Genomic DNA, 12,429 nt, shown 5'->3' with positions numbered 1-12,429 from the left:
AGCACTAGGCAGAAACTTCTTGACCATATTCATTCAAATATCCCAGAGCAGTATACTGAATTGATTAAGTTCCCCACTCTGGCTGGTTGATTACCTAGGAAGAGTCCCATCGAAATAATTTGAGCCTGGCTGTCTGCCAATAGTGCCACTTGACCTACAGGCAACTCTTAACTGTCTTGCCCTTCATACACCAAGGGTGGAGGCTGCCACAGCTCGAGTGATACGCTCTTGCTTTCCCCCTGGCTTAGTGTAGAGGTGAGGGACTGGGTGGATAGGAGTAATACTAAAGTAGTTCACACTAGACCTACAAATTCCATGCTTCCCTGTCTTGACAAACTCTACTTCTATGTTATATTTGCTGGTGTTGGGGGTTATTGTGGGTAATGCTTACTGATACGAGTTGGTATTTTATATTAACTTGAAAGCACCTTTCTTTATCTCCAGTGCTCAATTTCTCAAACAACCAAAAAAAAAAAAAAAAAGAAAAGAAAAGAAAAACCACCCTACAACAATAAAACACCTACTTTTGCACATGTAAATGTGTTATGTTAACATTGACTTTAAGTGTACTTTAAAGATAAAAATTGTAAAAGTAATATAAATAAGATACAGTTTCTGATTCTTTCATTGTGGCCTCCTTAGTTTTCTCAATGGCCACCCAGGCTAGGAGGCAGATTCTGCAACTAAACATTGACAATGAAAGGCTCACATTAAACCCAGCTCTCTCCCCAGCATCTTATTTTGCAATTTCTTCATCCAGGTAACAGAAATGAAAGTACCCTTCCAGGTGGCTTACTCTAGCCTCATGAGAAGTGATATTAAAAATCACAAGGCATCTTCAGGGACAACACAACCATACTGAAGAAGGAGCTAGAAAACTAAGACCATAGTTGCCTCCTTTAACCAGAGTCATGTGAATGCAAGCATCATTGGAAACTGACAAGCAGTTTTCACATTTCCATTAGTAGGAAAAGCTCTCAGTTTTCAGGGAGGGAGCTTTCCAGGAAAGAACGAAAGAATAGAAAGAACACAGATTATATGAATTAAAGAGATAGAAGCTATGTTATTGGGCTCAGACAAATCTTTATTTTTCCCTGATAACTCCTATGTTCGTCACTGGCTTGTATACCACGGAAGATGGAAAAAAAATCGCTCTAAGAAAGCTGAATCCAGGCTTTCATGAATTCCTTACATGAGCTGTTCTCTTCGGTATAAATTTCAGAACTCACATGAAAATTCCTTATATTGGGGCACCTGGATGGTGCAGTAGGTTAAGTGTCAGACCCTCGGTTTCAGATCAGGTCACATGAGATGGAGCCCTGTGCTGGGCTCCTGTGCTTAGCATGTAATCTGCTTGAGATTCTCTCCCTCTCCCTCTCTGCCCCCCCCACCATGCTCTTTCTCTCTCTCTCTAAAATAAATAAAAAATCTTTTTAAAAAATTCCTTTTACTTTTTATTATAAAAAATTGAATTGTTAAGCTATTTTTTTTCATTATCTACTACTACAACATGACTACAATGAAACTCAGTAACACAATTTTCAAAGACAGTAATAAACTTGTCACATAAATGGATGATGTAAAAATTCCATTTCATTGGCTTTAAGATTTTCATAACTTTCTTGCCCAGGAAGAAACCAATATTAGCACTGCTGGGAATCAAACTCCTTGCTTGAAAGAACAGTAGAAACGGCAGCAAAGACTGTGGAAAGACTGAACATGAAAGAGAAAGATTTAGAGAATCAATCAACAGGAAACTGTCCAATATTCTTTCCCTGAAGAAAAACCAGCATATAAACCTGATGTCTTTATTATCTAGCTTGGAGCAGCTCTCTCAGTGGGTTGAAACTTTGTTTACTTTTTTATTCCCTCTACCTTTCTACCTGCAGCTAATTCCTGGCAGGATGCCATCAAAGTATTTAAACCCTTTTAGATCTCTGTCAGAAAAGAAAGAACAGTTGACTGTATTGCAATAGATATTATTAAGACTTCCTACATGTGAAACAAGGTTAAAAACACACAGGGGTGAAGAATAAACCATTTGGGAGATAAATATGACAAATTTTCAAGATTCTATAATTTTTAGTCCTTAAGAAAAACTTAATGATGTCTGTATACTCTAGGTTATGTTAGGTTAAATTTTAATAATAGAGCGCTAAGGCTTTATAACATCATGGGGAAAACTGTAAAATAGTTTCTTATTGTTTTCCTAGTTATCCATAGGACTATTGAGATGGGTTAAAACAATCCTTCAGTTTTCTTTAAACATTCAGATAGTATCTATAAACAAGGTTCCTATTGCTCTAAGAAACACAAATCTGTTGACCTGTATGAGCCTGTTACTATTATTGTTCCTCTATATTAGGATAAAAATATATACTCACACTGCATTTCAATACCAAAACAAAACAAAAGAGCCTCTTTTTTAAAATTATTATTATAATTTACCTAATGATTCTTTGTAACCACCCCTCCAACTACCAAGTTGTAACAATCCCTCCACTATTAAGTAGTGGTAGGATTTACAATAGATAACTATATCTGAATTCTTTCCAGTTAACAAAATATGTGTCTTTTCAGTTTAAACAATCTTTTTCATGTAAATAGTAGACATTATTGACTCTCCATTTTTGCAAGGATTTACTCTAAGTCATACATGGCTTCCTCTTCTAGTATTAAACCTTAATGCTTAATCTTAATAATTCCACATGTTCTCTTTGTTCAAAGCTTGAGGAATGTCATCAAACTCTACTTCTATGTTATATAGAAGTCTGGATTTACCAAAATATGACTTTCTTCTTTCAGCAACGTTATCTTGTGAAAGGGGTCAGGAAAGGCACAATCCATCAATGATGCCTTATTCTAGATGATATATATGTTCTACTTTAGGTTCATTCTTGAAGAAAGACAAAGCAATTGATTTAAGGGCAGGGGTGGAGCAATTCAAATGTATTAGCTACATATGTTCAGTATAGTAAATTTCATTATAACCCTTATTTTCTCATTGTTCACTAAAAGAAAATAAAAATAGAATATTTTTGAGCTCCTTCTCAATAGGGAAAAAAACTTTGCAAATAGTATATAATACAGCCTCTATGACACTGGGGAAAAAGTCTTTAAATTCAATTATCTTTACTAAACTTTACAGGTAAGGCTCACGTGAGTTCTACCATCTGTTTAAGAGAATTTATTCATCTGGAAAATAAACACAAATAATTTATGCATTGGAACTCTTATCCACCTCTAAAGCATTTACTAACTTTTGATTATTTTATTTTCAAAATAGAAATGCTCCTATCACAGAGACTGGAGGCAAAATGTGAAGAAAGACAATAATGTATTTCATTTAAATCATACATCTGGGCTGGCAATAGCCAGGTTCTATTTGTGTGTGGTGGTCTATTTATTCATGAATAGTATGTGTTCACTGAACAGATATTTTTAAGTTGTGGGGAAATATGACCAATCACCTGTTTGAAAAAGTCAGTCTAATAATTAAAGAAAAATACACGTTTGGTGGTTATCATTTGAGAAAGATTTTCAGTTTAAACAATTATTTTAATGTAAATAGTAGACATTTTCAATTCCATCCTTTTTAATTCCTTTCTTCATTTTACTGCAGAAAGAATCTCTCCCCAATTAAAAATCAGTATAGGCAAATCTATAACTCTGTGCTTGAGATTTGCAAGTCAAAATAAGATTTTTTTAAAAACTTTCAGATACTTTCAAATACTGACAAACTCTAGTGTTATTTTACATGCAACTTTTCAGGAAAACTATTAACTTCATAAGTTAAGCTATTTAACTTAATATTTCAGTATACTTTTAGTTTTCTAGTATGCTTAGAGACAAAAAAAATAGATATAATAAAATAAATTGGAGTGGGACTGATGTCACCAAAATGGAGACACCGGAGACCCCAACCTCCTGTCCTTCAACAAAGATCAGCAATTAGACAGCTATCTATGAACAGAAACAGCTCTGGGAGAGGTCTGGAGTCTGCTTCAGAAATTGTAGTAACACATGGAATAAAAAAAAAAAAAAAAAAAAACAAGAATAATCACACAAGAAGAAAAGAAAGACAGCTTCATTTTGCCTGCCTCACCGCATCCCCTTAGCAGGCACTGTTCAACACCAAGAAGGAATTTCCCAGCCAGAAAGAGTTCCCTTCACCATGATATGGAACACTGATGAGTGACCAGCTTCTCCAGACTTGCAAGGCACCACACGAAGGACCCACTTCGGTTTCATCTCACCCAGACCAGCAAAGCCGAGACAGGGACGAGGAAGCGAGCAGGGACTCCTAATTGCAGCCATGGCACGTGCAGTCACAGTTCACAGTGACCAGCTGTGCAGGCGAACCCAGCAGGTGTGGCCACTGATGAAAACAGCGGTTATCATAGCTGTCACAGACCCACTGCAGGTTTCACCAGTTTTCTCCCACAGGGATTTGCATTTTCTGACGCAAGCTTCCTAAGTCCCTCCTTTTCCTTCCCTCGCATCCCCCTGGAGTCCAGGAACTGCATCAATAGCCAGCTCAGGCCTCTGTGCCTGCTCAAGTGCAAGATGTCCCTACATCTGGCACCCACAGCTGTGCATGCACTCAGGGATTGCCTTCCCAGCTGTGCACTTGCATTCCACCAGTCTGACCTCCGTCACTTGCCTTGGCTGCAGTGTACACACCCGAGGGGAGAGTGTGTGGCTGCAAGGAGAGCACACAGAGAGCAGGGGCTTTTGGAGCTACTTGGGGGCCTAGATAAGGCCTTCTTTTCTATCACTGGCCTGTCCCTCTGAGCTCACCTTTAGCTTCCCCCTGAATCTGTGCATTTGCATGGCCCTGGACGGACTTGTCATCAGACTCCAATGCGGGATTGTGCGGCCACAAGAGAGCACACTGAAAGTAGTGTCTCTTTAGCTTCCAATGAGCTCTTAGCTGACCCTGCCCCTTGCTGCCAGCCCATGGCCCCCATGTATGCCTACAACTAACTCGCTTCTGCCCCAGCATGGGCCCCTGCAACTGACGCCCACAGATGAGTGTGTGCACACCACAAATCTGGCCACCACAGCCGCCTGTCCTGGTCCCTAACTACTGGACCTGGATGCACAGCTGAGTACCCCAAGAGCCCATATCTGCAAAGATACGGTTGCCCCACCAGAGTGCTCTCCAAGAATCACACTTATGATGCTGTGGACCCCAGCGGCCTGAGCCAAAGAGACATCCTACCCCACTAGATCCAGTGCTGCCTCCTATGTTCACACTTGGTGTCCTGCACCACCAGACTCAAGGTCACAGATCCTCCTAGTGCGTCCTTACCCACCAGTAAAAACCTTCCCTTACTGAAATTAGCCCAAAAGTCTAGAAGAGGTGACTGCTTATTTAAATGGGCAGACACCTATACAAGTTTATAGGGATCTTGAAGAATCAGGGAAACATGACTCCACGGAAAGAATACAGTAAACCTGCAGTAACTGAACCCAAAGAAATGTAGATCCAGGAATTGCTTGACAAAGAATTCAAACTAATTGTTCTAAATATGCTCAGAGAACTACAAGAGAGCCCAGATAAACAATTTTACAATATCAGAAAAAGAATACAAGAAAATGAGAAGTTCAGCAGAGAGATTGAAAATATAAAAGAGAACCAAACAGAAATATTGGAGTTGAAGAATACAATGAATGAACTGAAGAATTCAGCAGAGAGCCTCAACAATGGACTTGACCAAGCAGAGGAGAGCATTAGTGATCTATAAAACAGATCAGTTGTAGTTATCCAACCAGAGAAGCAAAAAGAAAAAGAATGAAAAGTATTAGAGAAAGCCTCCCAGACTCATAGACTATCATTGGAAGAAATAATGTATGCATCATTGGAGTCCTAGGAGGAGAAGAGAGAAGGAAAGAATAGAAAGTTCATTTTAAGAAATACTAGCTGGGAATTTCCCAAACCTGGTGAGAAATTTAGATATCCGTGTTCATGAAGTTACTAAGTCACTCCAAAATTTCAATCCAAGACAATCTTCTCCAAGATGGATTATAATAACTTTGTCTAAATACAAAGATGGAGAATTTTAAAAGCAGCAAGAGAAGAAAAATATCCCATACCAGGGAACACAATAAGGTTATTAGAATATTTCTCAGCAGAGACTTTGCAGGCCAGGAGAGAATGGGATGGTATAAGCGAGGTGTTGAAAGAAAGAAACTGCCAACCAAAAATACTTTACCCAGAAAAGTCACCCTTCAGAAATAAAGGTGAGATAAAGACTTGCCATAATAAACAAAGGCTGAGGAAATTCATCACTACTAAATCTGTCTATAAGAAATGCTAAAATGAATTCTTCAATCAGAACTGAAAGGACACTAATTAGTAACATTAAAACATGAAAATATAGCACACTGGTAAAGGTAAGACACTAATAATACCACATTAGTTTCAGGTGTACAACATGATGATTCTATATATATATATATATATTGTGAAATGATCACCACATTAAGTCTAGCTAACACTCATCACCACACATACTATTTTTTCAAAGCAGTATTGATTATAATTCCAAAATAAAACCAGGAAACAATCCAAATGTGCAAAGCCAAAAAGAAAATGGATAAACTGTAGTAACTCAAAACTGGGAAACAATAGAATATACACATAAATATGAATCTTAAAAACAATGTCAAGTGGAAGAAAAAAAACAAGTCTCAGAAGACTATACACAAGATAATACTATTTCTTTTTTAAAAATTGTATTTATTTATTTGACAGAGAGAGAGTGCACACTAGCAGGGGGAGTGGCAGAGGGAGAGGGAGAAGCAGACTCCCCACTGAGCAGGGAAGCCTCACACAGGGCTCGATCCCAGTACCCCGGGTTATGACCTGAGCCAAAGGCAGATGCTTAACTGACTGAGCCACCCAGGTGCCTCAATATAATACTATTTCTATAAAGCTCACAAACAAGGAAAAGTAAACATCTTACTTTTTGAGCCAATGCGTATAGGTGATTGAGATGAAACTCTTCTTCAAAAAGAAATAAAAGGAATGAAGAAATAATTAAAACAATCAAAAGATTGTTTGCTGGAATGCAGCTACAGAGAAGGATCAATGAGGGACACACAAGGAGTATGAATGGTTTCTAGTAATGTTCTGGTTCTTTAAGTGGTAAGTGGTTCATTTTATTATTAAGTCTTCCTATACTTTGTATCTATTGCATATATCAAATAATATCCATAAAAAACTTAGAAAAAATTGGGCCCCAGATGGGATTTGTAAATAATGATTGTTTTTATATGACAACAAAAGCGCAAGCAACAAAAACAAAAACAAAAAAAGTGGGACTATATCAAACTAAAACTTCTGCACAGCAAAAGAAACAACCAACAAAAGAAAAGGTAACCTAAGAAGAAAATATTTGCATATCATATATGCATTTATTTAGATTAATATCTAAAATATATAAAGAACTCATACAACTTAATAGCAATTAAATAAATAATCCAATTAGAAAATGAGCAGTGGAACTGAATACACATTTTTCCAAAGAAGACATATTAATGGTCAACACGTGCATGAAAACATGCTTGACACCACTAATCATCAGAGAAATACAAATTAAAACTACAATTAGGTATCACCTCACACCTGTTAGAATGGCTGTCATCAAAAAGACAAGAGATGAGTGTTGGTGAGGACATGGGGAAAAGTTGCATTGTTGGTGGCAATATAAATTGGTTAAAACCACTATGGAAAACAGTATGGAGGTTCTTCAAAAAAATAAAAATAGAACTCCCATATGATCCTGCAGTTCCACCTTTTGGTATATATTCAAAGGAAATGAAAACAAAATCTTGAAGAAATATTTGCACCCCAATGTTCATTGCAGCAATTTTCAAATAACCAGGATATAGAAACCAGTTAAATGTCCGCCAACAGGTGAATGGATAAATAAGATATGGTATATGTACATTACAGGATAGTATTCAGCCATAAGAATGGCTGAATTTGCAACAATATGGATGAGGGCCTTATGTGAGGTGAAGTAAGTCAGAGAAAGACAAATACCATATAATATTATGTATGTATGGAACCTAAGAAAGCTGAACTCATAGAAACAGAAAGCAGAATTGTGGTTACCAGGGGCTGGGCAGTGGAGGAAATGGTGAGATGTTGTTCGAAGGATACAAACTTCCAGACACAAGATGAATAAGTTCTGAGGATCTAATGTATAACATAATGTTTATAGTTAATAAAACTGTAATATATACTTGAAAGTTGTTAAAAGATTATATTTTAATTTTTTCACTATAAAAATGGTAATTGATGTGATGGAAGTGTTCGCTAACACTATGGTGGTAATCATTTGCAATATATATGAACCAAGTCATATTTATAACTTAAACTTACACAATGTAATATGTCAATTACTTCTCACTAAAGCTGGGAAAAATTAATTACCAAAGTTTTAGAGTGTAAGATAGAATAGTTATTCCACTACCATAGCCAATCAATAATTATTTTATTTTCTTCTAGTCTATTTTTCCCTTATGTTTGTTATAAACAAAATCCTCCCACTTAGATCTGTTTCCTGCTTCAATAGCATCATGGAATGTTTCAAAAACTATGCCCCTATATCTTAATGGGTACATAATTTCCACTTGGGCTGATGAAAAGACTTGGAAAATAAAAGGTGGTGATGGTTATGCAACATTGTGAATGCAATTAATACCACTGCACTGTACACTTAAAGTGATAAAAAATGGCAAATTTAAGGTTTTATATAATTTACAACAAGAAAAGTATGTAAAAATCAGTCAGACATTTTTCAATTGCAAATAAATCAATTTTTATGAATGAATATTACAGACATTAGAACTCTAATATGCATAGACAGCAAGATCCCGACTGTGATAATAAGAAATTGATTATATTGAGAAAATAACAGGATGATTATATTTTCTCATATATGAATTCAGTATGGGTTTCTTTGCAAATTTCTCCTTCATATGAATAGGTCTTGTTGTAGCTGGGTGATCTGAGACTGGCTAAGTTACGTCTCCTAAGGGCATCAAGGTTTAATGCCACCTCTTTGACTTTCCTCAGAAGTGTTTCAGCGATATGCATGGTTTGCTCAGTTTAATGATCTGGGACGATGGGAATGTGCACATCTTGCTTTGTGGCATTCCGCAAGTAAAACATTCATGAGTATTTTGACATTCATAAGTAAAATGAGGCGAGTACTACTGTTTTCCTTCTTATAAAATGTCACTAAGCATAAACAGAGTAAATTAAGACATATATTTTAATATACCGTACATCTGTCCTGGATCTACTTCAAAAGGTGAAAGCTAAACAGAATAATTTCCTACCAGTATATCTTAATCAAGATTTATTGATTTTTTTTTCTGTTTTAAAACATTTTAAATGGCTTACTTTCAATATACCAATGAATCTAATATTGCCAGTCACAATTATGATATGAAAGAAATATAGATTAGGAAACAATCATAGAATTGCTTTTTATTATTCTTCACAAAAAAAAATCTTAACATCAATGAGAAATAGCTTTGAGGTTAAAAAAATGAGGCATGTGGTAATGCAATACCATGGTTTGTGTTTGTCTGCTATTTAAAAATAAACCTGGAACTAAGGTAAGATCTGGAATAGAACTCTTCTGGGATCACAGGACTGTAGAGTGTTGAATGATTCTGAAGGCAATTTCACTATTTTTTAGCTAGTAATGTTCAAATCACATTTAATTTTTCCAAGATGAGGAAATATATAGGCATGGCTACAATAGCTTCAGAAAAATCATGTATATTTTACAAATTTCTTTATCTTTATAACCAATATAATTTAATCTGCTACCACAAAAAAACATTTTAAATTATTTGAAAGAGTAGAAAAAGAGTTTTCTTCTCTCCTGTTTGGGAGAACATTTTGGCAACAACATAAATGAACGAATTGATTTAATATGCTTAAAAAACAAACATTCTTTTTTTTTTTCAAAGATTTTATTTATTTATCTGAGAGAGAGAGAATGAGAGAGAGCACATGAGAGCGGGGAGGGTCAGAGGGAGAAGCAGACTCCCTGCCAAGCAGGGAGCCCGATGCGGGACTCGATCCAGGAACTCCAGGATCATGACCTGAGCCGAAGGCAGTCGCCTAACCAACTGAGCCACCCAGGCGCCCCTAAAAAACAAACATTCTATTAGCATGAAGATCTATTAACCTGTGTTCTTTAATTACTTATCAGTCTCGTTGCTCTTGCTTTTAATGTCAAATTCTAGGCAAGCAATATTAAAAAGTCTTTTATATATTAGACATTTGATATAGCCACTAAAGACTATAATATTCTATGTTATATGGTATATTTAATTTGTTGTTTAAAAGCCCAAGTTCAGCAATCAGTCCACCACTTACCATCTAAATAAATGATCTTGGGAAAGTTTAGTAATTAATAACTGTCAGGTTTCCTGTATCATATCATAATTTTCAGTATATTTGTTGTTAAACACACACACACACACACACACACACGATTTTATAAATCACAACATAATAATAAAAGAGGTAGGTTCTTCTATTGTCCTGTATTACAAATGACTAAACTGAGGTAAAGAGGTTCACTAAAAGGTATTGCAATAGTATGTGTATATATCTGAAGATACAGAGAAAGTGTTTAGGAGGGCATAGATTTTACTGATGACAGATCCTACCTCTAGAGAGAGAACTGAGGATGGTGGAGATTAATAATTTAATTTTATCAATACATTTAAATGTAAGAATAAAATAAATCTACTAAAACTGGCTAGAGGAAGTTCAAGTCAGAAATTCTTAGGATTTGTTTATAGAAAAGAGGTCAGAGCAAGAAAAGAAAATGTATGTCCTAGGGGTTCAGTAGGGTTCTCTCAAGAGAGCAAAATGGTCCTAGAATTGTATTCATTTCCAGCAATCTAATGTGACCAAATATGGTCAGTGAGTTGTAATTACCACCAGAAAAGTCACTTATAATCATCACTTATGTAGTAAAGAAGGAAATGAATGAGGACTACGGGTACAATGAAAACAAACAAACAAACATGGTTACTGCAGAGATGGAGATATACAACTGTATCAATAAATACAAAATTTGGAGGCTATACATCATTTGAAGTTTCCTTGCAAACCTACTATATATGATTATATACCTGAATGACCCACCATTTAATGTGGCATTCTTTAAGCCTTACTTTAGTTTTATTAAATGCAACATTGTGTAGAAACCAGGTCTCATTGTATATCACTGCTCATCAGGATGCTATTGTGTCTGGGGTTAGGGTTTCATTTGGGATCTTGGGGTTAAATTAGTACAGTGTATTAATATTGTGGCTCAAATGTCAGATTTCCTAGGTTTTAATTTAGGCTTTACGTTTCTAACCATGGGCAAGTCACCTAACTAACATACTTAAGCTGTGAACACTATAAATTCAAATAAATAATGTGGAGATGAGGTTCTATGCTTGTATTAAGCATCTATTGCCCCCAAATAACACTCCAAAACTCAGTGGCTTTTAAGAGAAGCATTTATTTCTTGTTGTCATTGTTGTAGGTCAGTTGGGATTGGACTACAAGATGTGGCTTGGATTCAGGTTTCTTTCATGTAATGCTCTCCTTATGATAATAGTAGAAGATCAAGATGGCAAGCTTATTTGCATAAGCACGATGCAAGTATTTGTTTGCAGTACACGTTCTATCATCCTATTGACCAAAAAAGAAATGATATGGCTGAGTCTGTCATTACTGGGAAAGGAAGTTTACCTCTCCTATCATGATGGAAGAAAGAAGTTAAGTATTTGCTGAGCAATATCTAATTACCAGAGGGTGCTCTCTTTTCCATAAATGTTTACATGTTTCCAATATGAAAACAATCTCACCTTCTTTCCAGGACTCTTTCCAAGTCTCTTCAATAACAGCATTCAACTCAAAGTCCAGGATATCATGATACATATCAGGTCTGACAATAGAGTCTCTTGATCGATAGGTTTATGAATGAATTTCCTGCACCCCCTCTAAAACACTCATAAACGTTTATAAAAAGTACATTGGTGATATAGGGACAGGATAATAATATAGACATCATATTTCAAAAGTTAAAGAGTATATGACACATAGTAATTACTAATTCAGAGCGATTCTAAAATCTCATTAGGCAAATGTTACCAGGTCCTTCTGCATTACGGATAGATACTCTTCTGTTTCTTTCTTAGGTCCAATTTTATTCTTAGGAAGTAGCTCCCTGTCCTTTGTTTCCCACGGCTCTTGCTTCTACTCTCTTGTTCTTTTTCTGTAAACTTTCTTGGCCACTTCTGAATAGGTAAATATGCCCTCTTGGTGGCTGGTGGCTTTCTCAACCCAAATTCTGCCTGTAGACGGTTGTGACTCAAGATGTTTTGTTTGTT

Source organism: Halichoerus grypus, chromosome 2 (assembly GCF_964656455.1).
Source record: "Halichoerus grypus chromosome 2, mHalGry1.hap1.1, whole genome shotgun sequence".
Taxonomy (NCBI): domain Eukaryota; kingdom Metazoa; phylum Chordata; class Mammalia; order Carnivora; family Phocidae; genus Halichoerus; species Halichoerus grypus.
This window is presented reverse-complemented; position numbering follows the sequence as displayed.